Raw genomic sequence first — 19,693 nt, 5'->3', positions numbered from 1 at the left:
CTATGTATTCAAATAATAAAATTTACAGGGTAGTAGAGTTTATCGACTTGGATTAGCACGTCCTTTATCATCCCTCTCGTTATACAAACCAAACGATCAACAAGTTGAAGTGTGGTCCTGTCAGGTTTTAATTCACCTAGGTCAAGCTATTCATAGACTGAGTATGGGATTAAATTTACACTTGCTCCCAAATTAAGTAATGCATATTCAATCCGGCGATCCTCAATCATGCATGAATGGTTGGACTACCAGGATCCTCGTATTTTTTAGGCATATCATGCTTGATAATGACACTCTCCTTCTCTATCAAAATATTTTTTTTTCTGAATATTGTGTTGTTTTTTGGCCGTACATAGATTTTCAGGAACTTGGCATATGATGGGATATATTTTATGGCATCTAACAAAGGGATGTTAATTTTCACTTGTTCTGGAACCCCTAAGAAATCCCGAGTACTTGGTAGAAATTTTGGTGAGATCAACCTTTGTGAGAATGGAGCGACTAGCTTATATTGTTTTTATGGTTCTTTCTCATGTGTAGCGTTGTTAGGCCCACCATCTCTCTCAGATTCTTTCAAGTCCTCAGGCTTCTCATCTCTCATCAGGATGTTTTTGTCAATTATTTTTTCACTTCTAAGATTGGTGATAAACTTTGCTTGCTCCACATATTAATTCGAAGAGTTTGGGTCACTTATTTCGCATTATGGTTTCGGGTTAGGTAGAGGTTGGCTCGAAGAGTTCCATTCTCCTTAATAGCAAGTTGTGACTATATTCTTTGAATGGATGATGCAAACACTCCCAGAAATGTTTTAATATTTTGAAATGCTTACAACGTATTTTGATTGAATTGCTCTTGACTATGCATGAATTTTTGAATTATATCCTCTTGATATCTTTTCTGATTTAATAATGGATTGAAGATTAAAGGAAGAGCCCCTTGAGGATTTCTATCTGTGTTAGCCGTTTGTCCAATCCTCTAGTTAAAGTTTAGATGGTTCTGCCAGCTAGAGTTGTACGTGTTTAGGATTGGAGTGTTGAATAACCTTTGATAATTGTTTACGGTATTAGATTTCTCATGTAACAACTCTGGAACAAAAGAATTGTAGAACACTCCCGCGTCAAGTGTATGTTGTTAGCACAAATACCACAAACAACCTTAACGGTCTCATCAGGTTTAATCATTTCTACTCTTTTTAGTTCCATGGCCTCGACCTTTCCTTAAGGTTAGCCACCCTAGCATTAATGTCATCTTTCTCCTCTAAGACATAAATTCGTCCCTTCTCCTTAGACTGAGTTGATTTGGGGTTAGTGGGCTTAGATGAAGTATCCCACGACTGCGCATTTTCAGTAAGCATATCAAAATAGTCCCATGCGTCATCGGGATCTTTGTTCATAAATTCCTCACTGCACATCATCTCTATGGATTAACACATGAGTAAAGTCAATTCATCATAGAAAAAGCTTATGACTTGTCAAATTTTGTAACCATGATGTAGGAAAGCATTTAAAATATCCTTGAATCTTTCCCAGCATTGGAAGAAGGTTTCTTCCTCTTTATGTGAAAAATTCATGATCGTGCTCCTAAGAGTGTTGTTTTATAAACTGGGAAGAACTTTTTAAGAAACTCCTGGGTCGTCTCAACCCATGTCCCTATAGATCTTAGTCTCAAAGAGTGAAGTCATGACTTGACTTTTTTCCTTTAAAGAGAAAGGAAATAATTTTAGTCTCAGGGTATCGTCAGACACATTATGAAAGTGTAAGGTCACTAAAATCTCATCAAATTTCTTGAGATGTATATATGGACTTTTAGAATTTAGTTAATGAAACTTTAGGAGTAGTTGGATCACTCACCACTTGAAATCTATGTTTCCTGCATTGTAAGACCTGTATCCTAGTCCGTACCATTCTGTTAACTTCCGCGGTCCTTCCGATCGAATTCCGGCAACCTTCGCACTGTATCCAATGATTGTGCGTAATCCTAAGTCGAGTCTTGCATACTGAAGACGGCTCACTCGAAACTTGTATCTTAGGGACCGCGCCATCGCCGCGGTTCCAACGCCGCGACTCGCGCACCGAACCGATACCCAGGCTAGGAGATGTAGGTCAGCATTTATTTTGAAGAAACACCCCACGTTGTGAATATCGAGAGAATCTCTACGTCATGTCCTATCAATCAATCAATGTCAAGTACAACCATACCCCAAGTACAACACCCATCCCTCCTTTTCCATAAGTCAACTCTCTCTCTCCTCTCACCATTTCTCCTTTACCAACATTTCAACCCAACCCATACCTCTCCTTACAACCACCACTCCACCCATCCCTTCATCCGTTAATTCTTTATTTCTCTTATTTCTTAAGAAATTCTCTCCCAAGCAACAAAATTTCACACGTCCAAGCATTCCCAAGTTTTTCCAAAAACCACAAGTGTGGCCCACCCTCTCATCTCCCATCTCAACCATTCATCTTTCATCAACCACCATCAAAAGGCAAGGTAAGGAGCATAGAAGGCTAAGGGAGCAAGGAGGAGGCCTAGAGGTGGGTGATCCACCATTGATTTTAATTTTTGGGTCCACTTCTTGGTGGGACCCATTTTGATGAATACAACATATCCATGGAGGGCCCATAGTGGCGGGGTCCCTCCACTCCACCGATCTCTCTCTATTTCTCTCACTCACTCACTCTCTCTCTGTCTCTCTTTTTCTTTCCCTTGAATGTTGTGGGCCCCACCGAATTGTGCTAGATCTAATCCATTCATCAGACGGAGTGGCTCACCACATATCAGGGAAATCTCACCCACTAGATCTAAGCATATGTAATATATTTATATTATATTTATATATATGTATATGTGTATATATATATATATATATATATAAACATCCATGTGGGACCCACCATGATGCTCGTGTTCTATCCATGACGTCCAGCGTTCCTGGACGCTGGACAGACCATGGCTAACATGGTGTGCGTGTATTGTCATGAGTGTGTATTGTTAAGCTAATAAAAAAAAATGAGAGATGTACTTTTGAGGTGGGCCATTCATGTAGGACCCAGCTTGATGTATGGGACTGCTCCACACCGTCTATTTTGTTACCCAGTTCATTTTAGCAGTTGAACCAAAAATTTAGACCAATCTGATAATCAAGCGGGCTATACCAAAGGAAATAGCGGTATTGCTATTAAAATCCACTTTGATCCTCCTATTCGCCAAAAACACATTGCATATTGGTCTCATTTGGTCGATCATGGGCCGTAGAATCCAATGACTGGGTCGGATCGATCTGATGTGGGCCCTACCCTAGAAAAATCATGGAAAAACTGTTTTTTTTTAAAGAAAAAAACAACAGCAGCAGCGCTGTTGTTGTCAGAGCGTCCGCAGGCAGCGCCTGTGCCTGATGCACGGACGGACGAGCCGGGCCTCACGGCCCCAGTTGTGGGCCCCACCCTGATGCGTTTCGACCATCAACACCATGCATTTGATGGGTCCCCTCGGACCAGGAGGCTGCCCCAAAAATCATCTGTATACGGAACTCAGGTGGGCCACACCATTTAAAATCATGTGAAGACATGCCTAAACATATAAAAACACTTGGTGGGGCCTACCTGAAATTTGGATGCGGCTGAAACTTGCTCTGAACCCTCAGCCAAGTGGGACACACATAATGGGTGGACTGGATTTGCAAACCACATTCGGTGGGCCCCAGTTTCCCCAGGTCCACGTGACCTTATAAACAGGTTGAATGATAAATAAATATTACGGTGGGCCCCCTCCCTGACCGTGTGACCCTGTCAACAGGTTGCATGGCAAATAAATGTTACGGTGGGCCCCATGCCCCACCCAGGTCCACGTGACCTTATGAACTGTTGGATGGCAAATAAATAGTACAGTGGGCCCCTAGGTCCACGTGACCCTTTGAACAGGTTGTGTGGCAAATAAACATTACTGTGGGCCAGGTCACGTGTGACCTTATCAAAGGGTTGGATGGAAAATAACTATTACAGTGGGCCCAGGTTGTGTGGCAAATAAACATTACTGTGGGCCCCAGGTCTGAGTGACCTTATCAATGGGTTGGATGGAAAATAAAAATTATGGTAGGCCCCACATGGGACCCACTTATGTATGCATTGTAATCTACATCCTCCATTAGTGTGGGCTCCATCATGATGCATGTGTTTCATCCAAATCGTCCAACCATTTTGGAGATAATTTAAGGCCCATTGTTGAAGCCCATTTTGATGTATTAGTGGACCTTGTTGAGGCCCACCTTAAATTGTATAAGGCCCATATTATGAGGCCCATTGTGATGTATGCAAGGCCCATGTGACTAGGCCCATCTTGATGCACTTGTGGCACGTCGTTGAGGCCCACCTTTATATATATATATATATATATATATATATATATATATATATATATATATATATATATATAAATATATGAGACCCATGTATGAGGCCCATTTGATGTATTGGAGGCCCATGGGTCGAGGCCCAATGGGATGTACATGAGGCCCATTATAACGTGATTCCACCATGATTTATGTGTTGACTCTTATAGCGGCAGTGCCTTGGGAGCAATGTTGGTTAGATGCCCACATTGTACGGACGATGTCGGTTAAATGTCCGCATTGTCACTCTCCCTAGGGCCCATTAATAGGCCCATACTTGTAGTGTGTAGGCCGTCTAGGCCCATCTTCGTTTTGATCAGAGCCCATCACCACATAACATGTATAGTATAGATTCATGATTCATGATCATACGCATCATATGTATGCCTGATGTGAGGATTGACTGATCATTGCACATGCCTTCGGGTAGATGGTTTATGGACTCCCTAATAGGCGGAGTTGCCCTACATGAGCGCGCGGTACACGCAGGATTGTTGCATGTCTGATGGTATGATTCATGCACTTGCATTCGTGTGATTGTGCTCATTGTATGCCCTAGTGACATCAGGGCCATAACCTTTATAGACACATCGTGGGTGGCTGGATTAGATACCGAAAATGTTTGGTTTTAGCATACGGGCGCTATAGATGTCCCTAGGTGAAAATCCCTAAACCCGATGGTACTAGAAGATGACTCCAACGTCGAGACTGAGTGGATATATGAGCGCATGAGGTCCGAATACCAGGAGGCCACGTCTCCCACTGTGTCATGGTCGGTTGGAAAGGGGTGTGGCCTTACTCGCTCGAGGGTAGGGGGCAATACTAGGCTGAGTTTGACCAGCTCGTAAATGGGTCCGCTATCGACGTGCCGGATAGGTATTGACAGACTATTGGCCAGGCGGATAATGAGGTTTCTTACGCTCACTTGGACTGTGTGGCTAGGAGAGCGACAGTGCCATTTGGAGTGTACTGAACTCTGGTGATTATGCAGAATGAGAACTGTACTGATACATGATGAAGATTGACATGATTGAGTTGCATCTCGCATCGCATGGCTGTGTTATGGCCGATAGCATTCATATCTTATACCGCATAGCCTTGGTACGGCTGATTGCATTCATGTACTCATCACCATGATTCCGCATTACTCTGACCTTGCATTCTGAGCACGCTTGTATTGTGCACATACTTACACCACCCTCTAAGCTTTCTATAAGCTTATGCACGATCGATGCGTACAGGTGACGTCAGGATGTAGTCGCAGCTATAGTCTCGCCGCAGTTGGAGCGTGCAACCGAGCTTCTGGAGTTTTGTTACTTTCGCTATATTGTATTTCCCTTTCATACGCATTGTACTCAAAACTTTTTTATCATAGTGGTTTTTGTGATGGTGTTCTTGTGGTTATTGTTCGTGGGTTATGCTTTTGGTTATGCTCATTATGAATCAGACTGATGATTATAAATCCTCCTTGTAGCATCCCAGGATCGGAACCTGGTGTATGGGTGTCGGGAGCCGAGAATGGGGTACTATGGAGGCTATCGGTGCCGAATTCGGCGATCGGAAATTTTGTGAGCCCGGTTTCCGAGTTCAGGGCATGACATGCATTATGTGGGAAGACTATGTAGGAAGGTGTGCTCGTCCTCGCTAATTATAAATAGTCATGTAATGTTCTATGTGGAGGAATATTGTGTACGTCATCATGTTGTTCCTCAGCAAGATGATGAGGTTGATTTTCATCCATATTCTCTACCAACTCGGAAGATCTTAGATGTTGTCTAATCCAGTGATGGATAGGCAAACCTTCAACTAATCCTCATTCACTTAAGAGACAGAGTGTTATCACGAACCCACTTGGGCATTAAACACTCAAACTTAATTCGAAACTAAACCTACTTCCAATAAAAATAAAAACGATAGAAGCTACGAAATATGAAATGATAAAGCAAGAGGGTTGGAAGGAAAGTATCCGATTGATGATTATAAGTTAGATTCGACAAAACAGAAGAAACAATGTTAGTATCTAAGAATTCAAAAAATCCTAATATAGAAATGCAGTGAAAAACTAACCTAATCCTACACCAATTCTAATACTAATGTATTTTAGAAAAATACTATCGAAGACCTCGACAACGGCACCAAAAACTTAATCTAACCCAAGGGTTAATAACCCTAAGTGTAGGGCTGCGATGTAGTAATAATTCGGTGAGACTAAGGTTGTACTCATAGAGACTTATGATTGTGCAATTTCTGGAATACCTTAAGATTGGAATAAGAACTAAACTAATTATTGGAATTTGGTTTAAGAAGTAATTGTGAGAAAACTATTAAGGATAAAACATTAGAGCGTCAAGGATCCACTTATAGCTATATATTAATGTTAATTTACTTGATTCAATTAGATTACTTAACTAGAATCGAAGTCATATCTTATCCAACTGGATAATTGAGCGGTTAAATTATCATTCATATATCTAAAACATATTTGAACTTCATTAAATTGGTTCCCACATTATGTACTAAAGTATTGATCACAAGGAATTCAAAGCATCTGTCATGCCCATAGTCCACGATGGATTAATGAATTTTACATATCAATCCCTTGCAATATAGATAAGAAATTACTCTTAGATTTCCTAAGCATCCAATGTGCTCGGAGTCGACAATGGATCAAAATAAAATAGAAATATATCTTCATTCAAACCAAATATTAATGAATTGTTCAACAATTAAATCAAATACTTGAATCAAAGTAAAATGCACATTATGAATAACTACAAGACCTCTTAGCCCTAGCTAAGAGATTAGCCAATCACCAATTAAAGACATAATTGAACTAAAACTCAAAAAGAAAAATATAAAAACGAAATAGAACCGAAGGATTGGAGAAGGAGGACCCCATAGAGGCACCACAACTCCTTGCTCTATCCCTTCTACCATAGTTTGTATATAAGAAAGCGTAAAACATCCCCTTAAATAGATAAAAAAATGCAATTGACTTGAAACCGACTTCAATATACGTACTTTTGTTACGCTTCGGCTGCAGCCGATGATGAGCTTTAGTTGCACCGAACGTAGCCTTCGGTCGCACCAATTAACTCTCGGTTGCAGCTGAATATTTTAAAAATCCATCTGAAGTCTCTGTATTCCTTAGGTTGCACCGAACCTGACTTCAGTCAGGTTGAATGTTGAGCCGAATTATCTATGAAAATTATAGTTTGTTGCTGGACTATTCTGAACACATTCAGTCGGACCAAACCACCCTTAGGTGGGACCGAACTGTAATGCCCCAAATTTCCATGGCCCGAGTCCTTGCTCGTCCAGGAAATTCTAAGCATTAATACTTACATACCTTATTTTGATTTTGAGGTTTATAGAATATTTCCTCACTTTATTCATAAGAGTGTGTATTCATGAGAAAGAAATTTCCTGTAATTCTTATTCCATTTAAAATAAAAGGTTTCATAAATCATCCAATGCTCTCTTAATGGGAGCTTATTACATTGTTCTAAGAATGCGATAAAAATAAATAATCAAATAAATCACAGGATTGTCCTCCTTTCTTAATCATTCGCCTCTTCCACAGATTGATCCTCATTCGAGTCGTCAACGCGTATTTCACTTGAAATATGTATACAGTTTGAGAGGGTCAACACCCTACTCATAGTGGTGGTTATCCTTTGAAGTTTATGATGGTTTAAACAATTTGTAAAAATAATAGTAGGGTCCCGATACATCTCATACTCCACAGATATAAGGGGTATCGGTGTGCACAAACATTCTATATGACATGCAAGCCTAGCAAAGTACGTGCAATCCATCACACTCAGCGATCATGGTCACAAGGTGGAAAGCAGTTCAAATTAACCGGCTCACTTTGCATCCCATACTATGGAAATTCATCGGCGTGTCCAATGTTAACGTGGATTTATACAAACATCTCAAGGCAACACAACAATGTGATTGAGAGATTTACGTGACACGATGTGTTCATGGAGCGACTATTTGCGACATCCAATCCCGAAAAGTGATGTAACACGTATGCCGATTTACTTACATCGATTGTGCACCACTTACCAACCCACGAGATTACATGCCAACCAACAAGGCCACTACCTGAAAAGAATTAGGTCCACGATCATACATGTGATCATTATAAGTGGGATTTCCAGCATAATACTTGCATGCAAAATGACAATAAAGCGAGGGAAAGTATGTAATAAGAATTCAAAATGAATAACAATAATGTGAAGTAGGTAATAATAAGATAAGTCTATCTCATCACAAAATTTAAAGGAAAACGCTCACCTTAAGTTCAAATCACCCTTCCATATGGCTAGGATTTTAATATACTTCTAGAGTTGAATTTCTATCATGAGCACACAGATTGTATGGTTAGATTGTTAGCCTAAGGTTTAAGTCTAGTCTCTACTATTATTGTGCGTAAAGAGATTTAAATGTAATTTGGATGAAATTAGGCCAATTACCCTAGATTATGTTGAAAAGGCCGAGCTAAACGTCCTGGGGGTGAATAAGGCTATGCCAAATTAAAAAATAAATACAGAAATGAAAGAAAGATAGCACAATCAAATAACAAATAAGTACAAGTAAATAGCAACCTCAAATGTACTAGTCTTAAGAGGTTGATACAAACTTAGTTCTAAGGACAACCTAGCACAAAAAACCAAAGGCTTATGGCAGGACAACCTTATAGAATGTTTGTAAGTATCAAAAACCCAAACCAATAATGAGGTAAAGGAAATAGTAAATAAAATAAACTAAGTTATTACAACATTCCCACAAGTGCATAAAATAAATTACACCATTCACTACAAATGCTTAAAGTAAATTACAACATTCCCACACATAAGCACATTTAATCATCCACCACAACTCTAGGAATTATAGTGGTTCGCTTGTGTGTACACCAACTATTAGAAAATAGCCATACAACTACTCCACTCCTAATATCCACTACCTCGGGATATTTGCATTCACTATGAAAAAAGGTTTTCCAAGGTTCACCTTAAAACCTTCACAATTGTGTGTTTGATAGGGCTTACACAATTATAAAAACCCCACACTCTGAGATTTTCTGGATCACCTCAGACAAAACTAAAAAGAGATTTTTCTGGCACAGCCTTAAAAACCAAAAAGGATATACAAAATTGTAAATGATACTTATCTGAAAATTCTCATTTGAAAAAGCCCGGTAAAACCAATCCGATGTAAACGAAGATGTTCAATGTCCAGTCTCACAAATGAGAAGGTTGTAGTTCTAAATGATTTTTAATTAAATCAACCTGGGCTAGCTTGATTTGATTTTGATATTAAGAAAGGAGAAATCACAAATCCCTTCTTAATGTAAGATTGGAATAAAGATCTCAAAATTAAATTACAAAAGCTAATTAAAGAGAATATAAAATGAGCACAATATAGCTTAATAATATCACAAACTTATCTCTCAGAGTGGTGTCTTGATTTTGCTTTAATGAATTAATAAACTCTTAAATTCGTGATCTATTTATAGGTGAAAATACTGTTCACTCGACTGGTCTAAGGGTCGGTTCGACTGGTCGAAGGACTAACAAAACTTCAAATTTTCTAGCGCGATAAGATAAGATCGTTACTCGACTGGTCGAGTGGGACTAGAAAAGCTTACTGGACTTTGAGTCGAACTCGCATGACTGATCGAGCACTGTTCCTTGACTGATCAAGCAGTCTTCAGGACTGGTCGAGAGTCCAACAGAAAATTTTGAAAATTCATAACAAACCTTGGACTGGTCAAGAAAACTCTTAGACTGGTCGAACTGGTACTTGGACTAGTCGAACAAGGTCTAACACTAGTCGAGAAAATGACTTATAAATATATGAAATGACCCACATACAATATGTAATGAATATGACATAACTTAAGGTTAATCTAGGGTCATCCAAACCTGTTTGTGAATAGGAACAAATGAAACATTACTTGCTTTCAAATCTTGATATCTTGTGATACTTGAAGCTTGAGTTCGATCTCTTAAACTTGAGCTTGAATTATGCTTGAGTTCTCGAGTCTTTAGTGTACAGTAGTTGAACTTCAAACTTGAAATTGAGTTCTTGAATTTTAGCTTGAAACTGAAAGTGCCCTGGTTTGTCAATTAGCGTGAGTGCTAAGTCAGAAGACAAGTGAGCTCCATAGGAAGATCATTCGAGCATCTCCCTCAATAAGATGTGTGCCCGATCTCGTAAAAGGTAAAACTTAGCCTCACATCCCATGTCCCAAAATACCAGGTATATAAAACCCTTAAAAATGGATAGAACAACTTAGGGTTTAAGGTTAGAAAAATATTTTGCAAAATCAGAAAAATCTCTAAGTTTTCTGCCTTTGTCAATTTATCGATAAGTGGTTCGATGAAATCGAACTCTGTTATCAATGTCCTCAAAACTTATTCGATATTATCGAATTGAGGACTTCAGATGTCGAGCAACCACAATGAATCCTGGACTGAATTATCAATGAATCGATGGCATGCTTGAAGTCATCGATTTTTGAATCTCGAGTTCATTGAGATGGCTCGATAAAATCAACATCTGGTCAGTTGTGTCCAGAAAGTAGTTAATGAAAATCATGTGATTTTCGATATCTCGAAGAGAGCCTCGATATCCTCGAAATTCAAACCTCGATGATATCGATTGACCTTCGATGATATCGGATTAGGACACAAATCTGACCAGCAAGCTTTCAGGTAAATTCATTTAAGTATCGAGGAGCTCTTGAGGATATCGATATTCAAATATCGATCATATCGAGACCAGGTCGATGTCATCGAAATAGGACACAAACTGTCCAGCAAGCTTATAGGAAAATTTCTTGAAAATATTGATGAATGGAAATAGGTATCAATATCATCAACATTCAAATTTAGATGATATCGAGAAATGCTCGATCATATCAAATACCTGTTAAGTTTCAAAGACAAGATTGCTCTCATGTTTTTAAATATCGAGGAATCGAACCTTACATCGATAACATCGGAGTTCGAAATCTGATGACATCGAGGCGTGTTCGATATCCTTGACCAGTTGGCAAAAAGGTTCAAAAGCGTTTGACATATTAAGTTTGTGTTATCAAGTGACAATTCGATACTATCGAGAGAATACGCTCGATGATATCGAACTCTGTAAAAAATATGACTGTTTTATTTTCGTTGGAACTTTTTACTTATTTAATGAGAGCTTGCCTTTGGTTGTTTGCAGAAAAAATAAATAAAGCTTTTGAGTGTTTAATCCAGATCATATACCCTAAGCCTTTTTTCTCTCATTGGAGTTCATCCTCCAATCCACCCTCATCATTAATATTCAATAGAGTGGATTGGGGAATGAACTTCTGCATTCAAGGATCCTCCAGCTACCACCTTAATGGCAAATCATTGAGCTGGGATACCTTAAATGCATAGATGATTGGAATCACTCTGTTTCTAAAATAGAAAAATATTTAATATAATAGGATTCCAACATAACCTTGACCTAACCTATCGCTATACATTGGAGAATCATTTGTGTTGCGGTTCAAGGGAGCTAAAGATTCTTCATTATTAAAGGAGGAGATCTTCATCAACGTGCTAAATGGGGCTCATCTGCTTATTTGTAAGTCATTAGAGTCCAGAGACCCTGCTGATCATTCCTTATGCAGGATTGGGTCACAGGTGATTCTCACCCCTTTCAAGTCCTCATAGGAAGCCTCCGATGAGAGATTACGTGGGGGTGCTGTGTGTTGACCCTTGCTATATGGAGAACATAAACTTAAGTCCTTGTGTAGGTCCTTGACCTGTGTGATCTAAAACCTAGGTGCTGTGTGTTGACCTTTGCACTTGTTTAGGGCATAAAGTGTTAGGTCCCTTGTGTGGATCCATGGCCCGTGTGACCTAAAATCTGGGTGCTGTGTGTTGACCCTTGCTCCTGTGTGGGGCATAAACTTGTGTCTCGTGGAGACATGTTAGGTACCTTGTGTAGGTCCTAGAGTCAGCCTTGTATAGGTTGTACTAGTTTGAGGTGAACTTGATTTGAAACCCCTGTTAGTGAAATCCGGTACACTTAAGGGTTGAGTGCGTCCGCCGGAAGTGAAGTAGACATGTAGTCGAACCACTTTAAAAACGATTGTGTTTGGGATTGCTATTTACTTTACTGCTTGCGTGAATTCTCTGAATGTTCTCATAATGCATGTTTACATGATTACCTAGAACTAATTAGAATTACATCTCACACACAGTCACATCCATCATGAACTATGTTATACATCTTGTTTAGGTTTTGAATAGTCTTATGATTGGATCCTCTATTTGGCTTGGAATCCATTAGAGTTACATTGAAGCAATCCTGCTATCTGCATATTAGTTCAGGATAGGGTTGATAGGTTTTAAATCATCTTAAAATTTTAAAAAGTCCTATTCACCCCCCTCTGGGACATCTTGGCGTATTCCCACTTCGACTAAAGCGGTCATTACCGCATTTTCAGAAACCATGAACTTCAACACTCTTCACTTTAACTTGAAGATGTAGACAAGTTCGATGTAGATCTAGAGAACTTTAAAATGTACGAACTTGATCACTTTAATTCAAAGCATGATACAAATACTAAATGGTTTGGCACAATAAAATTTGATAACACTACGGGTGCTAGATTTACACAATAGCATTTACAATCACCCCCTTTGTCAAATTTGTGATAAAATTAAATAAGAATTATGACAATAAAGAATTATGCACCAATCATGCACCAATAAGGAATCATGCATCAGTTATATAAGCACAATAAAGAATTATACACCATTCACCATTTGAGTAACAAATGATCAACATACATAACTCCCCCTCATTCCATTACTCCCCCTCAATCCAAGAGATGTGATTTGCAGAACCCGTAAAAAAAATTTACACTCCATATTCCACAATCACATTACACATCTCTACAATTTCTTCCCCTTTTTGTCACAATAAGACAAAGGAAAGATATATAAAGAAAAGAAAAGTAAATGAAATAAGATAGGAAATAGCATCATCATGATAATCAAAATATTAACGAAAGACACAATAGCATGTCCACATACTAAAAAGTAAAAGCATGTCTAAGAAATATCCCAACACACAAAGAGTAGAAAGTATTAATACATGTCCAGAATGAAATAAACAACTAATTAGATCCAGATGATGGAGCGGGAATAGAAGGATCTATCTGATGTAGTCCCTTGTTAATGCACCTAAGATATTTGTGCATGTATTTGAATTGATTTTCTTGGGACACATGCAAACCCTCCATCCTCTCCTCAAGGGATCGCAATCGCTGATCAAAGTCAATAGGCTGAAAGTCTGGATCAACCACAAAATCTGACTCATCAAATAGGTCATCCATATTAACATCATTAGGAGGTAAAGCATCCTCCTCTTCAGTTACTTTAGCAGCTTCTCTAGCACCCACATCAACTTGACTAGGAGCCAACCTCAGATTCATCTTATTTATGTTTGAGTTGTTGAAGGGAAGATGGTTAATGGGAGCTTCTCCAACAGGCATAACCACAAGACTATGGGTGGCTAAAACAGTCATAAGATAGGCAAATGGAATATCACTATGACCCGGATGGAGACAAAATTGAATGATAATGTAACAGATAAGAGATGGAAGACATACAGAAACACCAGTAACAATATAGTGAAGGATGCGAGCCATGAAAGTAGTGAGCTCAGTCTTGTTACCAGACCTAGGATAGACATTAGAGATGAAAATACGATGGAGAATCCTGTATCTGGGTAATATAAATTTAGAACTAAGCGCATTCCTGGAATTTCATTCTGCATTCATGTTGCATAACACTCTAGTGAGCATTCATTTTTCTGATTTAAATAGTTTTGCCACTAAAGTAGAAATAGGAATTCCGTCATCATTAACTGGAAGATCCATCAATACAGATATTAAGTGACAGTTTATATCAATAGGACCTTCTCTGGTTGTAATTGTAAAAGTTTAATTCTCAGTAGAGAAGTCACTTATGCAAGCAAACATGTCCTGCACAATAGAATGGTATGCCGAATCGCCCCAATTTAAAATGTTAGCTCAACCTATAGTTTGAAGGAGGGGAAAAATATCGAAAAGTTCCAAATGACTAAATTTGACTGTCCGTTCAACAATCACGTTGCGAAGACGTATATCCCGCACATACTCGGGGTCTTCTTTGGGTGACCGAAGATGACGCACCATGATTGGAGCGGAACGAGAAGAAGAGGGATCACGAGAGGCTCTCTTCGTATTTCTACTTTCTATAGCAACAAGGAATAAAAGGAATACAAGAAATGTAAGAAAGGTAAGATGAGTTTCAAGTAAATCAGATTTTATATTAGAAACCCCAATAAACCACCATAAACCTTGAAATAAACTACAAAAACAAGGAAATGGAAGTGCAAAGAACTTAAATCCACAAAGAAATAAAAAAGGATGCACTAACTATGAAGGAATTGAAGGTGGGTTAGACCAGTCGTGGTAGGGCTGGTTGGGGAAGATGAAATAAATGAAGAAAAAGTGCTTTTTGCACAATAAAAAGTCCCAAACCCGAGCGACTCTACTGGTCGAGTACATAATCGACTGGTGGTGTCATGACTGGTCGAGTGTGTACTAGACTAGTCGTGCACCTCAAAAATTCTGCATTTTTCATATTTTTTAAAATTAAAAATTTACAAAAATAAATAAAATAAAAATATGCAATATATTACAAATAAATACATGCAATTTAGATCATATTGCACATATCCATATCCAATTTCAACTTAGCAAACCTGTTTCTGTCAAGCGATTTTGTAAATATGTCTACAAGTTGATTTTCAGTTTGAATATAATCCACAGAAATAATCTTATCTTCTACTAATTCATGAATATAATGATATCTAATGTCATTTTTAGAAATGTTAATTGTGCTAGAATTGTCACAATACAATACCATAGAATCCTGTGCAAATCTGTAATCACTTAACATCCTTTTCATCCACACAAGCTGGGTACATGCATTATCGGCTGCAATATACTCAGCCTCAGTTGTGGAAAGTGATACGGAACTCTGTTTCTTGCTATGCCATGAAACTAGATAGTTCCCAACATAAAAACATCCACCGTTGGTCGACTTGCGGTCATCAATATTACTAGCCTAATCAACATCCAAATAATCGGCTAATTGAACATTAATATCATGAGGATACCAAAGGCCAAGTTTGGCCGAACTTGTGACATATCTCAAAATGCGCTTTACAGCAATCAGGTGAGACTCTTTAGGGTCTGATTGATATCTAGCACAGATTCCAATACTGAATGTAATATTAGGTCGGCTCGCAGTTAAATATAATAAACTACTTATCATACTGAGATACAACTTAGGATCTACACTTTTACCTATCGAATCCTTAGAGAGTTTAAGTGTCATACTCATAGAAGTATCAAAATTTTTACCGCTCTCAAATCTAAACTTTTTAATCAAGTTTAGAGGGTATTTGGTTTGAGAGATAAAACCCATCAGGAAGTTGTTTTACTTGCAAACCTAAGAAATAGTTCAGTTCTCCAACCATGCTCATTTTAAATTTTGACTTCATTAAATCTGTAAACTCAACATTCATGTTAGAATAGGTAGATCCATAGATAATGTCATCAAGATATATCTGTACTATCAGTATGTGATCATTGTGTTTCTTTATAAAAAGTGTTTTATCAACACTCCTCATTACAAATTTATGACTTAGTAAAAACTTAGTCAATTTCTTATACCATACCCTGGGAGCTTGTTTCAATCCATAGAGTGCCTTTTTCAGGCGATAAACATGATCAGTATGCTTAGGGTCTTCAAAACCCTTAGGCTGTTTAACATATACTTCCTCATGCAGATAGCACTCTTAACATCCATTTGATAAATTTTGAACTTTTTGTAACTAGCAATTGATATAAACAGTCTGGTAGATTCAAGACAAGCTACTGGGGCAAAGGTTTCATCATAATCGATGCCTTCTATCTGATTGTACCCTTGTACAATTAGTTTAGCCTTGTTTCTTATAATATTACTAAGTTCATCAGACTTATTTTTAAAGATCCATTTAGTTCCAATAATGTGTTTATCATTAGGTCTAGGAACTAAGTACCATATATCATTCCCCACGAATTGATTAAGTTCTTCTTGCATTGCTACTATCCAGTTTTCATCAGCAAGAGCTTCTTTTACGTTGGCCGGCTCAATCTAGGATGTGAAGCACATAATTACAAATATTTTCTAATTGTCTATGAGTGCACACACCAGTGAGAGGATTCTCAAGAATTTGATTAGTTGGATGGTCTTTAATTAACTGTAGTTCAGGGTTATTTTTATTAGACGAAGAGTCCGGTTTATCAAATAAAGAGACTTCATCATCTTCTGAACATGAGACAGGTGTATTCAAGTGATCATCTATGACCACATTAATGAATTCTTTAATAACATCGGTCCTCTTGTTGAGAACATGATACACTTGACTATTTAGCGCACATCCTAGGAAAATACCTTCGTCACTTTTAGTGTTGAATTTTCTCAAATTTTTTCGGTCACGTAAAATATATCACTTGCTGCCAAAAACTCGAAAGTATTTAATAGTAGGCACCTTATTGAACCATAGTTCATATGTGGTCTTATTATTAGACTTTCTAGTATAAACATGGTTAGTGATATAACACGCCGTGCTCACAGCTTCAGCCCAAAATTTTTTAGGGAGATTAATACTATTCAATATCACATTGGCCATTTCTTGAAGTACTCGATTTTTTCTTTCAATTACATCGTTCTGTTGAGGTGTCTTGGGTGCAGATACTCATGCTATATTCCGTGATCGCTACAGAACTTCTCAAAACTGCTATTATCAAATTCGAAACCATGATCATTACGGACTTTGGTGACACGTGATTTCTTTTCTGTTTGGATATGCTTGAGTACTATTTTCACTTCATCAAGAGTCTCAGATTTCTCTCTCAAGAAAACTACCCATGTATACCTGGTAAAATCATCTATAATTACCAAAATATATTTCTTACCACCTCAACTCTCTGTTCTAGTCGGTCCAACGAGATCCATGTGGAGGAGTCCAAGGGATTTGGATGTGGCACTGGTGTCATGCCCCAAACTCAGAAACCGGGCTTACAAAATTCCCAATCGCTGAATTCGGTGATGACAGCTTTCGTAGTACCCCATTCTCAGCTCCCAACGCGTATACGCCAAATTCCGATGCTGGGATACTACAAGGAGGATTTTTCAATGTATGTTTATCTCGTAAGAAGCATAACCACAAGTTTACCCAAATTGCAAAAGTAACATTATCATCACATATCCATAATATAAATATTGAATACAGTGCTGAAAGAGAAATACATATGTCAAAAATCAAAGCTCCAAAAGTCTGCCGCATGCTCCAAGCTCAACGCTGCTGCGACCTAACGCCATCTGCACACATCTATCGTGCATAAGCTTATATAAAGTTTAGAGGGTGGTGAAAGTGTGTGCACAAGGTAATTGCCAAGTATGCAATACAATGTCATAAATCATACAATATCAAAATAAGCAGAAATACTGACAAGATCATGACTCATATGATATCAGAGTAAGTGGAAATACTGACAACATCACGAATCATACGATATCAGAGTAGCGGAAATACTGACAACATCATGAATCATACGATATCAGAGTAAGCGGAAATATGCTGGTAAGATCATGAATGTCATCATCCGTACCAAGGCTATGCGATGCAAGGCATGAATGCTAATGGCCATATCAATGCAGAAACATGGCAACCCAAAATGTTAAATGCTGCGGATGTAATGCAATATGTGGTGCGAATGAAATGACCAAGCCGGAGTGAAGTCAGGATGATAGTACATAGTATCATAGGCTATGGGGTCCATTACAAGGGACTTCTATCCAAACTAGTCCCATATCTAAATTTGGATAGCCAGATTCAATGTAATAGACTCCTGATCTCAAGTTAGTTGCGCGCCCCAACCGAAATCCTTACCATTACGGAGGTACACAATAATTAGTTGCGCACCACCAGCCGGAGTGGATAGTGAATAAATGAATGAATGAGTATGCAATTCCTATTCAATAAGTTCACATATCAGTATGGTTCCTCACTGGGAAATCACCGGGGTCTAGTACACTCCAAACCAGATTGCCGCCACATTGCGTACAACAAGGTGAGTGGAAGAGACCTCACTATCCGCCTGCCAATATCGGGCCCGGCTCGTCAATAGTGGACCTATTCCTTGAGCTGGTCAAACTCAGCTTAGCTTTGTCCCCTCCTCTCAGGTAGGTAAGGCCGCACCCCCTTCCAACTGACCACGACACAGTGGGGGACACGACCTAACGGTATACGGCCCTCATGCGTCATGTATCCACTCGGTCTAAACGTTGGAGTAACCTTTGGAACCAAGAGGGTTTAGAGAATTTCACCTAGGGATATCTATAGTACCCCATGTAGAACAGATTTCTAGTGTCTCACCTGGCCATACACGATATGCCTGTGGAAGTTACGACCCTAATGTCGCTAGGGCATACTGTAATCATAATCACATAATGCGAGATGCATGAGTCACACAGTTCAATCATGCATCAATCCTGCGTATACCGTGTGCTCATGTGGGGCAACTCCGCCTATCAGGGAATCCCATAAACAACCTGCCTTATGGCATATATAATGACCAACCATATCTCATAACAAACATGTAGATGATGTGTATGGGCATGTATCATGATGCTATGTTATCACATACTCATAATCGGTATCGATAATCAGCCTATCAAAGGGCTTAAGGGAAGGTCACAATGAGGACATTTAACCATCAATGTGCTCATTTAACCAACATTGCTCCCAAGGAGTAGCCTATATAGAGCGAAACATATAGTGGACCCATAGCTTCACGCAAGGGCTTAATATACATCACAATGGGCCTCGCTCAAGGGTCATTTATACATCACATCAGGCCTCATCAATGACTACAATTACATCACAACGGGCCCCATACAATCACAATGGGCCACCTACAATCTCAATAGGCCTTACATAAGGTTCTCATACATCAAGTGGGCCGTATCACATGGGCCTTATACATCACATCGGGCCCCATACAATCACAATTGGCCACATACAATCACAATGGGCCTTACACAAGGGTCTCATACATCAAGTGGGCCGCATCACATGGCCCTTAAACACATCACTATGGACCGCACACATGGACTTAATACACATCACTATGGGCTGCTCACACGG

The 19,693-nt window shown here is 38.8% G+C and overlaps 1 non-coding gene across 1 annotated transcript; it reads left to right on the top strand.

Moving 5' to 3' along the window:
• The first annotated feature begins 1,481 nt into the window (after positions 1–1,481).
• On the top strand, positions 1,482–1,588 carry LOC131234147 (small nucleolar RNA R71). Its single transcript, XR_009165556.1, has one exon. It is a non-coding gene; the product is annotated as a small nucleolar RNA R71 (small nucleolar RNA).
• Positions 1,589–19,693: the final 18,105 nt, after the last annotated feature.

The sequence above is a fragment of the Magnolia sinica genome, chromosome 18 (assembly GCF_029962835.1).
Source record: "Magnolia sinica isolate HGM2019 chromosome 18, MsV1, whole genome shotgun sequence".
Lineage (NCBI taxonomy): Eukaryota > Viridiplantae > Streptophyta > Magnoliopsida > Magnoliales > Magnoliaceae > Magnolia > Magnolia sinica.
Note: the sequence above shows the minus strand (reverse complement) of the source record. Positions and strands in the feature narration are given on the sequence as shown.